General features: G+C 35.5%; 1 protein-coding gene across 2 annotated transcripts in view; it reads right to left on the bottom strand.

The window, feature by feature from the left end:
* Positions 1–17164, bottom strand: part of LOC132126094 (prickle-like protein 2) — a 76351-nt gene that overhangs the window by 38721 nt on the left and 20466 nt on the right. Inside the window, exon 1 of one of the 2 annotated variants that reach the window (XM_059537132.1) lies at positions 6560–6896. The exons of the other annotated variant lie outside the window; for it this stretch is intronic. The gene's annotated coding sequence lies outside the window, so the exon portion shown is untranslated. Of the gene's footprint in view, positions 1–6559; positions 6897–17164 lie in introns of those variants that run through there. 2 annotated transcript variants of the gene reach the window in all.

The following is a 17164-nucleotide window of genomic DNA, read 5'->3' as shown; positions in this document are numbered from 1 at the left end:
ATAAACAAAGCAGCTGCCCTACTTTCTGTTTCTGAAATGTATTTAAATGATTTAAATAGCATTCAGTTTTGTGTATTCACTATGGTGTTCATCACAGCGCCAAATACTTAAATATTTAGACTTAATAGGATATTTATTTTGTAACTTTTTTACATTTTAATCTGGACTACAACATAGATTGTTTGAAAGTGTTTTGAGTCTTTATTGTTCAGTCACACTTTATAATTAGGGCTTCATTAGTTAACATTAGTTAATTAATTAAACTGCCAATGAAAAAAGCTTGTAAACATTCATTAATCTTTGGTAATTCCAATATTTAATAACAATGTTAAAATCAAAATTTGCAACTGTGTTATATAATGAGCTAACATAAACTAAGAGTTGTATTTTTAACAGATTAACAACGTCTGTAGCAAATTTAGCTATTGCTCATTGTTAATGTTAATGCATTAACTAAGGTTAACTAATTGGATTTTAGTGATAACTATTAGTCTTTTTAATTCTTTTGCACTTTAATCGGTGTAAAACTTTATAATTTTTTGTGTATTATTGTTTTTAAATGTTCAGTTATTTTTGTTATAAGAAAAAGTTATTAAACCTGTTAAACACTATTATGAGAACATGTTTTTGCAACTAAATTTCAATAAATTATAATACCGTATATGGTAAAAGCATTAGTAATTAATCGCAAAATTAACATTTTATACCGGCATATCCCTAATCTGTGCGCAAAAAAGTATTCTCATAGCTTCATAAGATTATGGTTGAACCACTGATGTTACATGGGCTATTTTAATGATGTCCTTATTACCTCTTTGGGCCTTAAACATGTCAGTTGTGTTGTTGTCTATGCAGGGTCAGAATGCTCTCAGATTTCATAAAAAAAAATCTTAATTTGTGTTCAGATATTCACATACGGACTTCATATTTCCTGAGGAGTCATCAAGCCTTTATGCTAACTGAGTCACAGTCTTTCTAATCATGCTGAAGTATTCTTAAATAAATTAATCTTTTCAAAATCGTACACAATCAGGCCGTATGAGTCACTGCATTCAATTCGTTCTCATCAATAACACAAAGACCCTCTTGACTCCCTGTTAGTCAGCACCCTTTAAGTTTTTTTTTTATAAAAATCATTGCAACTATTAAACATACAAATGTTCAGACCACAAGTTCTTCCCCCCATTAAGTGTGTCATCCAGGCCTGACTTTTCTACTCAGCCTCTCACAGTTCACCAAATCAGTAGTATCACATGCCAGAGACATTCAGACTTTCCAGCAGCTACGAACTTTACCATCCCAGTTGCTGCAGACACACTATTTTCCAACCAAGAGGTTCATGTTCACAAAGTATCCACAAGAAAGAGAAGATTGCAGGTTAGAGAGAAAGAGAGCTGATACTCTTACTGAATTCAGTAACTGTGATTGCAAGCAGGACAAAGTTATATTTTATGTGTATATCTGACAAATCAGCCCCACATATGCACGTACACAGCAGATATTAAACATGCCTTTGGGGTTGGCTCACTTTAACTTGACACATGACATATGACACTTGGCATTAACACATGACCTCTGGCTGCCTAGCATTTGACTTCAGTGGTTATGTCAGTGTCTGGGAGATGAGCTATGATCCCAATTAGTGTGTGTCATCAATAATCACAGACGGCTCCATACTAAGTGATTACAACCACAATGGTTACAAGAGTACTTGGTTTAACCATGCATACTCTGTCTGGAGCAGCCCTCGAAGTTTCCATAGGCAGAAACTCTACCAAATGGTCTGCCAAGACATGTACATGTGTTTGTGGGTGGGTGTCAGCAACAGGGTTGAGAACTATTTTTAAAAGATACTGGAACCAAATTATATTCATGACTGTTAGAGGTTTTTGAACATCTGCACACTTTAATCGATGTGAGTTCAGAGTACTCTGCTTCACAAACAAACACTCTTATGATTAAAGTCTTTTTAATTAATCAGATGAATTGGTTTGAATCAATTTAATGAGTCACTCTCTACTTAATCAGTTAGAGTGGATCTTCACGGCTCATTATTTTGTCAGGCCAAATTAAACCCTTTGAATGGCTACTTTTTACTTACAGGGATAGTTCTCCCAAAAATTAAATTTCTGCTATCCACTAGCCTACTCACACTCTTTCTGTGAAACACAAAAGAGTTTATTTTTTGGTGTACTCTTTAAGGCTTAAATCAGTGCAATTAGTAACAATGATTTAATTAAAAAAGGAAATAGTACTAAGTAAATTAACAGTATTGTTTAAAAAGAATGCATTCAAGTAATCAAAAGTGACAGTAAAGAAATGTGTTATGTTACAAAAGATTTCTATTTCAAATAAAGGCTATTCTTTTTCATTTTCTACTCAAAGAATCCAGGAAAAATATCATGGCCTCCACAAAAACATCAAGCTATTTTCAACATTGATGATAATAAGCGTTAAAATCAGCAGAATGATTGCTAAAGGTCCATGAGACAGTGATTGGAGTAATAATTGATGGACAATAAATTCTATTTCAGTGTTACTATTTTTACTGTATTTCTGATCAAATAAATGCAGCCCTGGTGAGCATAAAATTTTTAAAAATCTTCTTTCTAGTCTTTTTAAATTGTAGTGCATAAAAATATGTTTTTATTTAGCATTTTTGTTTAGTATGTAGCTAGGAAAGTTTATTGAAGAGGTAGGGTGCATCTTTAAAAATAAATAAACAAAAAATACTTCAAGAATCATCAGGAAATCAGAATTGGAACCAGAATTGCTAAATTCCTTATAATTCTCACCCCTACTCCCCAATACCCCTGATATTCTATCGCTACATCAATGAGTCAATGACTGTGTGCCAATAAAAGACTACAGTAAAAGCACATTAACCCAGTTAATCCTATAACTCAGCTTAGCATGACACCATTTAATTAAGTCAAACAGCTCAGATTCAAACTTCTCTAGTTAAACCCAAAAAGAGCTCCTCACGGTTCATGAATCCGCAAAGCAGGCGACCAAGCCTTTCCAAAAGCCTTTTCCCTGTTTGGTAACACATGCGGCTCCACTTTGATGACTAATTGCTTGTAAAAAAAAAAAGGAGTGTACTTGGACCTGTCTATGCTCTGATTGATTCTAATGGATATGCACAATCTGTCCGTGGTGAAATTTAAGGAGGAAGATTAGAGCTTCATGGCAACTAGTAGTTAATTTGTTGCATGCTTGTCTGCCTGTATTTTAAGCACAGCAGCTTGGAAAGCTAGAATGAAGAACAAAGACGATCAGTGAACCAGAGACTGGCAACCAAATGATTGACCAAAAGGGATTATGGACGGTTGAAAAATCAAAGAAACCTGTCCCTTTTATTCTCTCTCTTGGTCTTTCTTACTGTCATCGCATTCATTAGTCTAACTCTTAATCTTAGCGACCCTTCCTCTCTCATCAAGTCTTTCTCGCTGGCATCCCCTCTATCTTTTTCTCACTCCTTTGGACGATGGACAGAAGCACTTGTGTTTGACGGACAGTTCCTCAGAATAGCAGTTCCCTGGCCAGGAGGCGTTAGGAGGCAGGCGGTGGGAGTGCTGAGTAGCAGTCTGGTTTGTTCGGCTCCCTGCCTCTGTCTTACAGGATGGGGGAAGGGGGGGGGGGGGGTTGTCGCAACATGCCGCAATCTGATATTGTTGACACCTAAACAATGAAAAGCGCTGTGATTCAAATTTGTTCTTTTATGCAACATCTCTGTCTTGCCCACAAAAGCACGTCATGCTTTACGTCACTGAAAAAAAAGAAAAATAAAGAGCACATTTTTTTTTTCACACTTGGTCACGTGCATCACACGTGTTTTTAAAATGTTTCATTCCCTATCACGCGGATTGCTATTGAAATGACATTCATCATAAAATGGTGAACAGAAGATGAGGACAAAGCATGTAGAGATGGAGATGACAGGGAAAAAGCACTCTAAAAAAAGCTCCAGTGTGGGAGGTTTTTTTTTTTTGGAATCACCTTCCTACATTTTTATTTTTTTGTTGGATTCATTGGCCAAAAAATAGAGAATACAAATAAAAGTATGGACGAATTTGACTCTTAGCATTATTATTATATTTTGTTTCTATTTCTATAGATCTTTTAACTATTGCTAACTCTTGTGGGCACAATAATCATGTAGGGATACTGTGACAGCATTAACATAAACTAAGCTGAAAAACAAATCCCTATCTGCAACATTAGCATATGACTGCCCTATTTTACGCATCAACAATGCCCATTTAGTGTTAATAAACTTGGCCTACTTATAAGAAGGAATTATGACAGAAAAACGTACAAATGTGCACCAGACATTGTGCTGGGTGTAGCACCTTCCACTCCGCACCTCCTGAACATTCCTGGAACATTCCAAAACTGAACTAATCAGAAATGTTTGTTCTGTGATCCTATCAAATTAAATGGAAATAAATGGTACAAAAAGGCTGTTATTGAAGAACAGGGCAGTGCAAAATAAATTACACCTGTAGCTCTACAAATTTCTTCAATTTAATACAGCGCTAACAGCTTGTGTAATATCAAGGGTCAAAGTGAGGTTGGGAAATGGTCATGAAAAAAAATTCTTACTGTCTTTTCTTACTTTACAAGTGGAAAGAATTTAATTGTGATAAATTAAAGTATTAGAAAATGTGATATGGCCCCTGTAAGTGAGCCGGGCTCATGACCCTTTATTTAACGATGCTTTAAAATACTGTGTGTTTATATATGTATAGGGTATTAAAAGAGGGCCATTATGAATCACTGGTCCATGATTTGAATGCCATCTGGGTGATGAACTCAGATATCTTGGAGCCCTGCACATTCAGCTTTGATTGGCTGGGACTGTGAGAGTATGAAATAGAGCAAGCAGCAGGAGAGAGGAAAGATTGTGTTTAGGAGGCACCCACTCATCCGCCAAAGAAAAAAAAAATCAGTGGCCACATTCATTGCTTGCAGTGTGCATTAAGGTAGACTGAGAGCTTTATCCTTGTCACCTCTCAACATGCCTTCTTCCTATCTACATGTTCACCTCATAATCACTCTTCTCGAAGTACAGCTAGACTCTTCATTCACTGGCTGTCTCTGTATTTATCTTCAGTCCACAGTGTGTTCACATCCTGTTAGCACCACAAAGAATGCCAAGGATAGAGATGGAAAAAAACAGAGACAAATAAAGAAACTAAGATAAAGTGCAAAAGACAGGAATTTTGTGTATGGTACTGAATGCATAAGGCTTAATGATGTGACAGAATCTGTTTTTTTTTTCACATCTATTTATTTATTTTAAAAATCCACAAAAATGCAAGGCAAGAGGAAATTTTTCAAAGGTATAAAATGATACACCTTCCTTGACCACAGTATAAAAGAAAACAAAAGATGAAAATATTTCAACTAAACTGCCAAATTGAATGTTGTCTGCCAAATTGTGTGGTGTTTTTTTTATAAATCATAAAACTGAAAATCATAACAGAGAGGAACACTTAAAATATTGGGTAATTGTACCTTTTTATGACAAGGCAAAGTAAAAAAAAAAAAAGTGATGCACCTCCCCCAAAACATGATATTTATTTATTATCCATGATGTTTTGTAGCAAAACGTGTTCATTTGCAAAAATATTTGCAAAAAACTTTATTTACAATAATTATTTAATAATAATTAAGTTTTTATGATTTTTTTTATTGAAAATTGAATAAAAGCTTTTCAAAACCATTTGAAACCAACATGTATATAAAAAGCCTATTTCTAGAAAAGTCTAGTTCTATCATGCACTTATAAGTTCAAGTTCGAAGTGACTAGAAAACCCCCTCTGGGCATGAGCAGGATATCACGGGGTGACACGTTAAATCTGTCCCCAATGCGTGCCAGTGCCACGAGCCTTTACACATGATCACCATAAACAAAGTCAACAGCAAGTACTCACAGAATGCATAGTCATGATTTACAGTCCTATCCAGATGACACAACAAAGATAAACTGTCTCAACACTAGACCATAACAAAATATACTGCCAATTTCTTGTCTCAGAATGCAGAATTACAAGCAACAAGGATAGTGACCCTTAACTTTGAGGATCTTGCAATAAAGACAAAATGTATAAATATGTATGTGGCAGCATAAATTCCTATACTGAAGCTCTAGACTATATGCTGGCCTGCCCCACTAGTACTGTAGAACAATAAAACAACAGCAGAGGTTAAAAATAAAGCAAGAGGCATGCCGCACAGCTGTGAGATACTTTAAGATTTGTGTGCTGTCAGTCTGCTTAAATCTCAACAGCTGAGATGACAAGAGGTTGTGGATTTCTGTAGCTCTTGCACTTTGCCTGGTCTGTTAATCATATGAGTTGCATTCGAGGCACATTTGCCTGCAATACAGTCATAAAACAAAGACATTCTCACCAAAGCAAGATGAAAAGCAACACAAAAATTGACAGAACTTTCGAATTCAGCACAACTACGACAAGTCTGACAAACCAAGGTGTCAGTAAAGTGCATGAAACACACAAAACCACAAGTCTAAGTGTGTGTGAAATGTACTTACCACTTCCTTTTGGCACTAGGTTTCTGAGGAGAGTTTAAAAGTCGTTACACCTTCATGGAATAATTGCTTCTGAATAACAGGCCTCAGTAAAACCTCTCAGTCCTTCCTTAACTGGAAAATGTGCACATTTGAGTGCAGAGAGTAGGCGAAATGGGAAGAGCAAGTGTAAGACAAATGCTTGGAGCTAATCGTTGTGCCAGAGAACGATTTCACTCATTCACTCTGCAATCTGTGGAAGAGCCATTAAAAACAAGAGCTGATGGAAAGGAGGAATAAGCAATGAAGAAAGACAGAGAGAAAGAGGCTAAAACGAATACATGCAGTGCTGAGAGGTGGCAAGTCTGCTTCCTCAGACTAAAATTGCCTCCCAGCACCCTCCACCCACTAAACTCTCTCCAACCGTCCCCAAATCATGAGTCATCTATCTCTCTGCCAATCACAGCTCAGCAGTACATCGGATTAAAATCACCTCTCATCTATCTATCTATCTATCTATCTATCTATCTATCTACTGTATCTGAAACAAATTGTCAAATGTCAATTTTAAGGGTTATTATAGTTAACTAAAACTATAAGTAAATCTAAAACCATCCCAACTGTGTTACTTGAAATTAAATAAGGGTGTGTATTATAGATAGAATTTAAGTAACATTAAATCACATCGAGTCCATTGGCTGACAACTGACATTCTTAGAAAAAAAAAAAATCCCATAAACCCCATTCTTTTGCACCCCATCATGTCTGCTCTTTCCACAAGTTATAGGCACATTATATGACCCTATAAGCAGCTTGCTAGTCTGACATTATCTCTAAATGTTGAAGATGGAGACTATGCCAAGACTTGGAGTGGTAAACATTCCATGGCTGCTTGCACGACTCTTTAATGTAATTATATGTTAGCTTGGCACCAGGCAACCTGCTCTGAATGGAAGCTTTTTATGTGCAATTTAAGTGTGGTTGGTCATATGATGTGAGATAGAGCACCTAAATAATCGGCTGTTGTCTTCTGAGTCATGTATTTGCACAAATTTGCATTCCGCTTATTACTGGGTGTTTTTTCGTCTCAAAATATGACATTTCTATATTGTATGTGCTTGTATTTCCAGCAAAAAAGCACTTAAGGAGTATGTAATGACACCTGTAAAGAAATCAGTTGAGAGAAAATTATGGCTATTTTATTAAATGGTGAAGCAAAGGGAAAAGGAAGAGGAGAGGAAGGGAGAAAGTCTTTCCCTGCGTGCTCCTATGAACACGTAACATGTTCCATCTCACATCATTGCTAATTGAAGTTATCAATCAATAGGAGCGTCCCAAGAGAGAAGGATTCTAGGGATTTGAGAGGAAAACAGAGAGAGAACAGTTTCTACACTTAATGAATGAAACAGCTTGACCCACCAGTTAACAATTTACTCTATTCTTGTTTAAGTGGGAAAATAATGTGTGACCCACATAGACATCTTTGACTAAGCACAGGGTGTGGAAAACCTCAAAATACTCTAAAGAGGGCAAAGAGAGAACGAGAGAGGAGCATGCATAAAAAGGCAATAAGAAATGTGTAATGAAATCTGAGAGCGGGAAGGAAAAGCCATCAATGACAGGACCTTTTTGGACTGTTGAAGGGTACAGGATAGTAGACACTCATGTATCAAATCAGTCTTCCTCTTAAATTAAATACACTCACTCACATTTAGGACAGAACAGGAGAAAAATGGGGGAAGGAAACAGAATATGATACGAAAATGACTCCATCATATGTGAAAGTAATTTCTTTTTTTTTTTTGCTCAGTTTTTGTATGAATGGTCTACAAACACCATATGCATATAATACAAACTCATCATGAAGGAACAGACGAATGCGGTCTTCTACAAATAATCCAGTTTGATGAGTATAAAGCATGGTTACTACTGTTAACTAAAACCATAAAAAAATATTACTTACAAAAATATAAACTAACAGAAATAAAATAATGATAAAAAAATATATATTTTATTTAAGCTAGTTGCCAAATCAACATTTCTCATCTTTGTTTCGATTAATTAAAATATTTAACGAAATACTCAATAAATTAAAACTAAAACTACTGAATGCCATACAAAAATATTTTTTGAAGTTGTAAACAAAGATTAATGTAGTATACCTTTTACAAGAAAATGATATTTTAGTCTTTTGATCTAAAAATTTCACATTTGTGTAATGTTACTTTCTAGTTTTTTGGATTTACTTATGAAATGTATAAGCAATTTCTGAGTGAAACTTGATTGCCCCTCGGGGCAATAAAGGTTTTCATCATCATCATCATTATACACCCATTTTCTTCAGGGTATATTGTTAAAAAACAACAATTATAAAAATATGCAATTACTAAAACTTTAAAGTAAAAAAAAACCGTACAAAATATTATGTATTAATAATACTAAAATAACATGTACAAAATCATTTTAGTAATAACAGTGTATAAAGGGCCTAGAAAATGAACAAAAATCTTAAACCAGATTCTTTTGTTTTTTTTTGGTTTAAAAGTTTTTATAGGGGTTAAGAAGCCATGAGACCAGCTAGTCAATCAGTCAAATGCTAGTTTGACTAGGTGTAAGCTAGACTTACTTGACTAGGTTTTGTTTTTGTAAAAAAGAATTCCAGGGTTTTTTTATTTGCTTCTTTCTGTCTTTCTTTCTATCTACTTCTCCATACATCTCTTGAGAAGTGATGAGCAATAGATGGTCTAAGGACAGGCTGGTGTGGGAGGGAGATCTTTCACTGCTGAGTTTGGTTTTTTTTTTGGCCTTACAGAAGAGAAAAGACTAGAGAAAGAAACTGAAGAAATTGACACATGGACAAATTCAATGATAAAAACAGTTTGCTATGAAGATAATTATAGTGCCAACAATGGAATCTATAATAGTTATGATGTTAATAAAAATGCAACTGAGATACAATGACTTGTTTTCTAATATCTCCTCATTATAAAAGCTAAAACCAGCAGCATCCTGTTAAACCACACATGCAGTGTTCTGCAGCACTCGTCCCGCTTTAAACAGCTGTCTCCATCAGTGGATTAAAACATCACTGTAATCCAATTCAACCACAATTCATCTAATCCACTGTGCCTTTTACCGAACTCCACATAATATCTACCAATCCATCAACTCAATGAATGCCACTCTAATACAAAAGGTTCTGCATGGTAACCATTTTGAGATTATATTAATAAATTAACCCACAGTAATTGTTTACTGTTGCAGAATAAACTTATGGTATTTATTTATTAATGGAACATTTCAGTGAGTTTTTTAAATTATTTCTCTTTGCATTATTATGCAATTATTAAACATACTTATTTTTTATAATGTGCCCTTTGTTAACTTTAATTATACATTAATACATTAATATTTTGCATATGTGCATAAAAGCTATAGCATTTTATGTAAAAGAGGGATGAATACAGTTCACAAGCTCCTGCTTCACATCGAACAACCGATGGGTGTTTATCTTCCAGCTCTTTTACTCAGGAAGAAACAAAAACAAAACAAACAAACGAACAAAAAATGTATCATCCAATGTGAATTATTTTGTTTGTTTTGGTTTAAAATTGCAGTTCAGTGCAATATGCTTTCTTATTTTCATTTTGTTTCATAAAGTTGTTGTCACTAAGGACTGGCTTGCATTGAGCTTAACTTAAATTGCACTGAAGTTCACTTGGAACAGTCTACAGTGCATTGCTGTAATTATACTATGGGGACACTGTACTGAACTGCAGTTATACTGCAGTGTATTACAGTAGACTAGAAGTATGCAATGAATGTATTTGTACTGAAAGCACTACTTGAAATTTACAGCAGGAAGGATTTGTTATTTAATTTTTCATTAGAAATGAATTATTGAGCCAGTGTCATGCAGGATCCAATCCCCCTACAGAGACAAGAGAGCAAAATCACTTTGCAGTGTGTTTATTCTTAATCATGAAAATATATTTTTAGGTAATACAATATGTAAATCTGCTATAATAAGACAAATATTACAAGATATTACAATAACATTTGATATTTGCCTTTAATCAAACATCGAGGAATGGGGATATAATTCTGCAGAATTCTTGTCTGAAAACAAGCAGAAAATCTAATTTTAGATTAGAAGGGTAATTATAAATTATCTAATCTATGATAAAAGTTGTTTTATTCAAAATAAATAAACTAAATACATTAATGACTAAATGAGTTAAATAAGAAAGTCTGTTTCCAAAAGGTAATTGTGACTACTTCACAATTCTACCTTTTTTCTAGCAATTGCGAGTTTTCTTCTCAGATCTGCGTAATGTAAACTAGGGCTGGGCAATATATCTAACGATGATAATGATACTGACAAGCTATGCAATATCACGTTCATTGTGTCAGGTTAATCTCTTCAATAATGAACATGATATTGTGTAGCTTGTCAGTGATCTACAGCTCTGTCTATTAAATGTCGCTCCATTTGAAAACAGGTGATGGCGATTTAGCGGTAATCACGGAACCAGATTTACTGACTAGATGCGCATGATCATATCATTATATATCGCCCAGCCCAGCCCTGTAAACTTTTTTTCTTGAGAACTGCAAGATTGTCTCGAAAATAGTTTCTTAGTCAGAATTGGACTTTATAACACAGTCGCAGTTTATATCTAACGTTTCTTAAAAAAGAAGTCAGAAATGTGAGAGAAACAAAATGAGAATTGTGAGATAAAAAGTCGCAATTACCTTTTTTATATTTATTCAGTGGCAGAAACAGGCTTCTATAATTTTGGCAATCATTGTTTTATTTGTATTACATTTGACATTCTATAGCTTCCTCCATGACAGAATTTTAACCTTCAAGCATTCCAAATAGTGGAGCAAATGCCAGGACAGCATTACTGCTTGTTTAACTTGCCCATCACAGAAGGTCCCAAAAGGCACATCAGAAGACACAAACACTGACAGGGTTTATTTGTGTATCTACTTCAACTGCCAATCAAATGAACTAAGCAGAACATTAACCAATGAAGAAACGATGTCTGTGTTAGTGTCACCAGTCAGCCCCGGGCGACAGCCGTACTGAAGAAGATGGAGCAGACTTATGGTTTTGATTAGACAGGAAGAAACGACGAGAAACCATTAGAGGTCATGACCTTTATATTTTCTAGTCTCTGGAAACTGAGAGATTGACAGTTTCTTCTGTTCTCACAATGTTTCCCTCCATTTTATTGTCTTTGGTTCTCTCACACAAGACTGCACATATAAAATTAGGTTTCCAAGAGCATGCTCTGCTTAAAACCACAAGGAGAGATATCGGACAAAGGTCAGCGGAGATGTGACTCAAGACCTCTCCCGGAAAACACAGCATCAGCATTTTGAGGGAACTGACAGTGTTCAGCATGGAGGAATGTCTTGAATGATAACAGACTCTTTGTGCAATACATAGCAGACAAAAAGACAAATTTCAGTTGCTTACATCCCTAAAGACATGACCATTTTTGGACCCTTTTGATTTTGTAATGCATTCTGGGAATCACTGCTTCTCGTCTTTAACTCCTTCTGGTACTAATGGCATTATAACTTCGATAGGAATACAGCATGAGTACAGAAACCTTCTGAAACGATTACTTATTTGCATGATGTGGGTTTAGAGAGGCTATTAACTAACAACTAAACCAAAACCACATCAGACCAACACAATGTTTGAAAGGAAGATCTAAATATAGAACCAAGGATGATTGATGGTTGATGGATGGAAACTGTGCCACACAAGCTTTATTGGGTTTTTCTACTCCGTTTTAAAAGCATTCTTTGGTTAAAAGGTGTAAACACAAAAAGCTTGTTTATCTTATCAGCATTGCCATTTGTACAGCAGCCAAACAATAGTCTATTAAACCATCTCCAATGATACAAAACAGGTTTCCTGCTGTAATTAAAGACCTATTGCCTTGAAAGCGACCCAGACAATAGACCAGTCAAGTAATCCTGACCACAGAATTAAGTAGGTGTGGTAAATTCCTTTCACAATCTATTGTGGCTGGCAGGGTTCCATGTTACGGACCTCTTGAATGTGACACATGATGCTCACACAAATAAAAAAGTATCCAATCAGGGATACCTCATCCTGTGATGCAGTGACAAAATCAATCAGAAAATATTACTTATATTGACAAGCAGCTGAAGATGCCATGGTCTGTTGGTCGACACATTACCGTGCACATGCAAGGATGCACACATATCATTGATCTCTACCGACCAAAACCAGCCTATTCCCCCTCTGGGAAACCATGGGCTGGCTTGATGAATATTTCATTTTGGTGATATTGTATCATTTGCATTAAACCGTAACATAAAAGGCGAAAAGGCTATTTGGGGAATAACCTGATCTAATCTATTATGGGTGGAATGAATGAATTCATGATGAGTCTCAGGATGTGCACTCTTTAGTCACCAAAAAAACAGTTAATTGAAACTTCCTTTTAATCAACTTCCTGCATTTTGAAGTCTATATGATGTTCCTTTGGCTGTGAAATCCAAAGGGGTTTCCATACAATGAAAGTGAATGGTGACCATGGCTATAATGCAATATTTTCAGTGAATAACAACTTATTATTTTACCTTTTACTAAAGGTAACACTTTAGTGTAAGGACCGATTCTCACTATAATTAAGTTGCTTATTAGCATAACATATTGGCTGTTTATTTGCACTAATAAAGCACATATTCTGCATGACCATATTCAACATCCCTAATCCTATCCAATACCTACATTTAACAACTACCTCACTATTAATAAGCAGAAAATTAGGAGTTTATTGAGGCAAAGGTTTTTAATAGTTTGTCAATAGCGAGAATTAGACCTTAAAATCAAGTGCGACTGTCATTTACGTTTGCAACGACATAAAAAAAGTGGGCAAATTCATTACTTTTGGGTGGACTATTCCTTTGTGTAATGGTTATGGCTCTGATCTTTTAGTCCTTTACTCTCAGAGCTACTGTGAGAGTAAAAGTGGAGCAAAACTCCAGAGGATACAGGAAACAAGGGATATTAACTGCACTCAGAAAAGTGTGTGAGAGAGACTACTGGAGTCCAACTGCCATGTGAAAATAAGCAATCCACTTACTGACAGTGAAGTGTAAAGTTCGCAGCGCTTGTGTCGGCCCATCTGCCAGACACGCATCAGAGAGTTTTATTTGAGACAAGGCCATAGAGACAACCTTTCTTTGAGCCCGTTCAGTCTTTCTTGATCTTGTTATCTTTCGCTTTCATTCTTTCACTTTTCTCACATCTATCTTTCGCACTTTTGTTTTCTAGTTCACTTTCTCCTATAAGGGGAACAAGGTGTGTGCCATTCAGAACTGAACTGGCAGTTAAATGCAGCTCAGTTCCTCAATTTGAACCGGATAGCAAACAGTATGTATAATCTGATGATTCAAAATACATATTTTATATGTTTAAATATGATTTACTTATGAACATGCTATCTTGCACATTCTTAATGTAATATATGTATATATTTTTTTATTTTTTTATTTAAAAGTCTTCCAGATGGAGCCAAACAACAAATAGCTTAGTAGACAAGTTAAACAGGACACCTACAAAATCACCTGGCTTTGTTGTTTTGTTGGACAAATGAAATTCCATTTTTGTTTCTTTGTTATGAACAATTGCAAATCATCTACCTGTCATTCCAATTCAAATTCCAATATAACATCCTGTGGAGCATTTGGTCAACTAAATTACAACTCATGAATTGAAAGAGAATCAGATGTTAAATTCAGACCCTGTATAAAATACAGGAGATGTATGACTGGCTGCCACACGGGACCCACTGAAATCCAATTTCACATAAACAGATGTCATATATCAGAGAGAGTGAGTGAGAGAGAGAGAGAGAAAGAGAGAGAGAAACAGAGGGACAGGAGGGAATTAAAGAGCAAAGAAGCTTGCAATAAGAGCCAACTGGTCTTCCGTCTGCCCTGAGAACAAAGAGTCATCCGTGGCCTGGTCTGCAAGACAGACAGAGTCTTCCTCTTTTGTTTTCTTCTAGTTTATGAAGTGTGGATTCTATCCCGAGTTCCCTCGAGCTGCATGGGTTGGGTGTGCATGTGTGTTTGTGTCAGAAAGCTTGGGTATGATTTAATCATAAGGAGGCAGCAGGAAGAGCCAGAGAGACGGAGGAGCGCTGAAACGCGACCCCTCTCAGACTTCTCCCCTCAAACAATGACCTACCCCTCCCCCCCACCCCCGTACTGAAGAGAAACAATGGAGAAGGTAATTTGCCATGAATGCAATCATTTCAGCATTGAAAGGCTATTAAAATGCGCTCCTTCACTTCTGAGCAATTTATAGAAATGGGCGCACAATGCCAGCCTGTCAAATGCAGTGCTATTATTGGCTTCAAACATGGCACTCGTTCTAATTTCAAAGTGAAACATGTTATTTGAAACAATCGAGGAATAAAACTTCCCAGATTTTCCCTCTATGGAAGGTTCTTGTAGGGGGGTTGAAATACAAGTTCAGCTAATGAGCTGCATTAGGGCAATGACAGTGGCGTGAACATTTTGGCAACATAACTGCAATAACTTTAACACCAAAATTGACAATATACTCACTCTCTCTTTTTTTAATGACTGTGTATTCTTTGTGTTTGGGGTTCAGGAACCCTCATTGCTGTATGTGCAAAAATTAAGGAGTGGTAAAAAAAAATTAAATGAGTCAATAATTATTTTATAGCCAACATAAAAAATAAAAATAAAAAAAGCACTAAAACTCAGTTTAAATGCTTTAGAACGTACGACATTATAATTTACAGTATGAAACATATTTAGAATTTGTTTTATCTCATTTTAGTTATAGATTTTAGATAATTTTTTAATTAAAAATTATATAGATTTAACAGTGTTATGAAATTACTAGTGTTTTTTTAAACATCAGTGGTTACTAAAAAATTAAAACATCTTTAATATCGGCCGATAACCGATAACTTTTAAACCAAACGTTCTAGGAAAATATTAATCAAATATTTACTTCACTGTTACTGAAATGTTCATATTTTTTCTGTTAATTTTTTTCTGTTTTGTTTTTCTGTTTTCCGTTAATTTTCTGTTAATTTTTTTCTGTTAATTTTTTTCTGTTAATGTGTATCCCCTTCTTTATTCTCCTCTACCCCTTCTCTCCTCCCTTTCTTCCCATTCTATCTGTGAAGCATATCTGTACAGCTGAACGTGGGATGAATTTATATGCCTATGTTGACAATGTGAGTTAGAGTGACAATGTGATAATACTTCATTTCCTCAATTCCCTCTCTACAGCCCCCTTATCTTTACATTAACACTTCAAAGATGAGCCACGGATTCCCCAGTGGCTGCAAGTGACAGCTTAAAAATAAGAAAGAAAATTCTCATTATAAATAATCAGCCACAGTCAACTTTCAGGCCACTTGAAGGTCAAACCTTAAAAATTATTACGAGATTTTATCTTATTGTTAGCATTCATAGCACTCTGATATTAGAAATTCTGTCCAACGGCATGAAAAAAAAATGTTTTACAAAGCTGGAGATAAAGACCATGCTCTCGTTCAAAGATTCAGATTTACTGTAACTTTAAACCCAAATGCTTAATCAAACCAGATGCCATGTAGTCGTAATAAGACCAGTCAAGTAAAAGATAGAAGATACAGAGAGATTACGGGACTTTCCCATTTGTTCTCTTTCTAAGAGACAAGACAATTTGAAAGCAGAGAAAATAAACACTTAACATGAATTTGTCCTGAATCACTCAAAGTGTTCAAATGTGTGAAACAGATGTGCACGCAGAGACTGCGGGAGACATTTCAGTCGGTATAATCATTTTCAGCTGAGTGTGTGAGTTTGCTCATTTCCAAGCAGCACAAGAAAGTTTGGAGGCGTGAGCTGTCAGACTGATATTTATGAATACACAGCTAATTTGAACTTTGCAGAGGTCAGAGAGCCATATCAAAGTTAACTCAATGGGAATCTGTGATTATAAATGCAGTGATGTTTGTGTCAGACATGAATCACACTAGCACCGAGATTTCCCTTTTTTTCCTCTCCTCACTTGTCCACAAACTCTTTGTGTATCTGATGTCACTTTCCATCCATCTAAAACGCTTTTGGCTGGTTTTCTTCACACAATTATTCACTGCACTGGATCGGAGCTCATTAAAGTAAGGTAAAACTCGATTTGGTTTTGCACTACAAAGGCTCAAATCATGTGGATACAAATAAATGCAAAAGCGAGATAAAAAAAAGAAGTTACTTCAAAGTAAGTCTGCATGTATGCATGTATGCCTGTGTTTGTGTCTGGATAATCATTCCCTTTGGTGCTTAAGCAACAGGTTATCCCAAAATCCTCTCCCTGGGCTCTTGGCCTCATTGCCAGCAATTACACTGCTAATTTACACCACTTGGAATAAGGACGGGAACACACACACACATGCAAAGTAGGGGAGACAATTGAAATATTTTTTACATTTACCTTCATAACTCAAATACAAATTTTACAGCCTTTCTTTGGTGCAAGAAATGTATGTGTGTCAATACATACAGGCATAATAATAATAAAAGCATTGAAATGTTTAATTTCAACATAAT

The sequence above is a fragment of the Carassius carassius genome, chromosome 44, assembly GCF_963082965.1.
Source record: "Carassius carassius chromosome 44, fCarCar2.1, whole genome shotgun sequence".
NCBI lineage: Eukaryota > Metazoa > Chordata > Actinopteri > Cypriniformes > Cyprinidae > Carassius > Carassius carassius.
This window is presented reverse-complemented; position numbering and strand designations above follow the sequence as displayed.